Source organism: Coregonus lavaretus, assembly GCF_964263955.1.
Source record: "Coregonus lavaretus genome assembly, contig: HAP1_SCAFFOLD_290, whole genome shotgun sequence".
Classification (NCBI taxonomy): Eukaryota; Metazoa; Chordata; class Actinopteri; order Salmoniformes; family Salmonidae; genus Coregonus; species Coregonus lavaretus.
In genome coordinates, this window is record NW_028162032.1 from 120,648 (window position 1) to 123,885 (window position 3,238).

Consider the following 3,238-nt stretch of genomic DNA (forward strand, 5'->3'; position numbering starts at 1 on the left):
GGTAGAGGCGTGGAGTAGTTCAATAACTGGAATAACCGGATTTGTGATGCACTTCAAAGTATTTTAAACACATACAGTGGGGAGAACAAGTATTTGATACACTGCTGATTTTGAAGGTTTCCTACTTACAAAGCATGTAGAGGTCTGTAATTTTTATCATATGTACACTTCAACTGTGAGAGACGGAATCTAAAACAATAATCCAGAAAATCACATTGTATGATTTTTAAGTAATTAATTTGCATTTTATTGAATGACATAAGTATTTGATCACCTACCAACCAGTAAGAATTCCGGCTCTCACAGACCTGTTAGTTTTTCTTTAAGAAGCCCTCCTGTTCTCCACTCATTACCTGTATTAACTGCACCTGTTTGAACTCGTTACCTGTATACAGTGAGGGAAAAAAAGTATTTGATCCCCTGCTGATTTTGTACGTTTGCCCACTGACAAAGACATGATCAGTCTATAATTTTAATGGTAGGTTTATTTGAACAGTGAGAGACAGAATAACAACAAAAAAGGGATAGGCCACTCCAGAAAGACTGGCTATGCCACTCCAGAAAGACTGGCTAGGCCACTCCAGAAAGACTGGCTAGGCCACTCCAGAAAGACTGGCTAGGCCACTCCAGAAAGACTGGCTAGGCCACTCCAGAAAGACTGGCTAGGCCACTCCAGAAAGACTGGCTAGGCCACTCCAGAAAGACTGGCTAGGCCACTCCAGAAAGACTGGCTAGGCCACTCCAGAAAGACTGGCTAGGCCACTCCAGAAAGACTGGCTAGGCCACTCCAGAAAGACTGGCTAGGCCACTCCAGGACCTTAATGTGCTTCTTCTTGAGCCACTCCTTTGTTGCCTTGGCCGTGTGTTTTGGGTCATTGTCATGCTGGAAAACCCATCCACGACCCATTTTCAATGCCCTGGCTGAGGGAAGGATGTTCTCACCCAATATTTGACGGTACATGGCCCGTCCATCGTCCCCTTAGCAGAAAAACACCCCCAAAGATTTGTTTCCACCTCCATGTTTGACGGTGGGGATGGTGTTCTTGGGGTCATAGGCAGCATTCCTCCTCCTCCAAACAGGGTGAGTTGAGTTGATGCCAAAGAGCTCGATTTTGGTCTCATCTGACCACAACACCTTCACCCAGTTCTCCTCTGAATCATTCAGATGTTCATTGGCAAACTTCAGACGGGCCTGTATATGTGCTTTCTTGAGCAGGGGGACCTTGCGGGCGCTGCAGGATTTCAGTCCTTCACGGCGTAGTGTGTTACCAATTGTTTTCTTGGTGACTGTGGTCCCAGCTGCCTTGAGATCATTGACAAGATTCCCCCGTATAGTTCTGGGCTGATTCCTCACCGTTCTCATGATCATTGCAACTCCACAAGGTGAGATCTTGCATGGAGCCCCAGGCCGAGGGAGATTGACAGTTATTTTGTGTTTCTTCCATTTGCAAATAATCGCACCAACTGTTGTCACCTTCTCACCAAGCTGCTTGGCGATGGTCTTGTAGCCCATTCCAGCCTTGTGTAGGTCTACAATCTTGTCCCTGACATCCTTGGAGAGCTCTTTGGTCTTGGCTATGGTGGAGAGTTTGGAATCTGATTGATTGATTGCTTCTGTGGACAGGTGTCTTTTATACAGGTAACAAGCTGAGATTAGGAGCACTCCCTTTAAGAGTGTGCTCCTAATCTCAGCTCGTTACCTGTATAAAAGACACCTGGGAGCCAGAAATCTTTCTGATTGAGAGGGGGTCAAATACTTATTTCCCTCATTAAAATGCAAATCAATTTATAACATTTTTGACATGCGTTTTTCTGGATTTTTTTGTTGTTATTCTGTCTCTCACTGTTCAAATAAATGTAGCATTAAAATTATAGACTGATAATTTCTTTGTCAGTGGGCAAACGTACAAAATCAGCAGGGGATCAAATACTTTTTTCCCTCACTGTATATATACACACACACACACACACACACACACACACACACACATATATATATATATATACACATATACACATACACATATATATACACATAAACATACATATATACACACATATATACACATATATATACACACACATATATATACATACATACATACATACATATATATATATATACATACATATATACATACATACATATAACCTCCTGTGAGATATATATATATATATATATATATATTGATAGATATATTTTTTGTAATGAAAGGATGCCAATGAGACTGATCTTATTGGGGACTTTCTCTTGTTTAGACCTTACCTACACATACCTACATGCATTTTAAAAAGCTAGACATCCTTTTTTATTTTAAATATGATGAATCCATGGCCTTATTCGGCTATCGATATATAGCCTGTGCATAGGCCTATTCTTGTGACAATTATTATTTCGGCTTGTACATTTATTTGATATTTATTTTAAAGAAGGTCCAATTCTTCAAAGCTTACTGCACAAACGCTCTAGGGATACTCGGTTCTTCGATTTAAAGCCGCTTTTACGCGCTAGTCAGAACTAGGAAACCCGGAAATGTCTGACTTGCTAACTGGTTGAACGCGGCACGTGTATAACTACGACCAGTTAGCAAACCAGACATTTCTGAGTTTCCTAGTTCCGACTAGCCCTTGAAAGCGGCATAAGGCCCAATCATGACACGGAGCAACAGCGCGTTATTAAATGACGAGGTCAAATCATGATGTCAGTGATCTTCAGGTCTGAAAATCGGAGCTGTAGAAAGAGGCCGGAGTTCCGAACTTGGAATTCCTTGTTGGATGACCAATACAAAACAATTTTCCCCAGTCGGAGCTCGTTTTGTCCCTGAGTTCCCAGTTGTCTTGAAAGCAGCATTAGTTTGCTGAAATCAAACGTCAGGTATGTGAAGCACATGGAGTACCTAATGAGTTAAGGTTCTGTGTTTTCACATGCAAAAGTATCCCAAGGAAAACTACTTTGAAAGTTGTAACATATTTTATAGAAAATACATGATTTATGTTTCTGAATGATTTATCTTGCTGTTTTGTTGACATTATGGCCCGGTGATGCTGGGCTTACCTTCCTCACCGTTTTTGCCCGGTGACGTGACAGGCCATAGCCTGGTTTACCCCGGTTCAGTCTAATCGAAATCCCGCCATGTTTTTCAACAGTGGGGTTGAGGTCGGACTAGACGCACTACCGTGCGCGCAAAATGCCGCGTTCAAGTGTTAGTCGGAACTAGACCATTTCCGACTTGCTAAC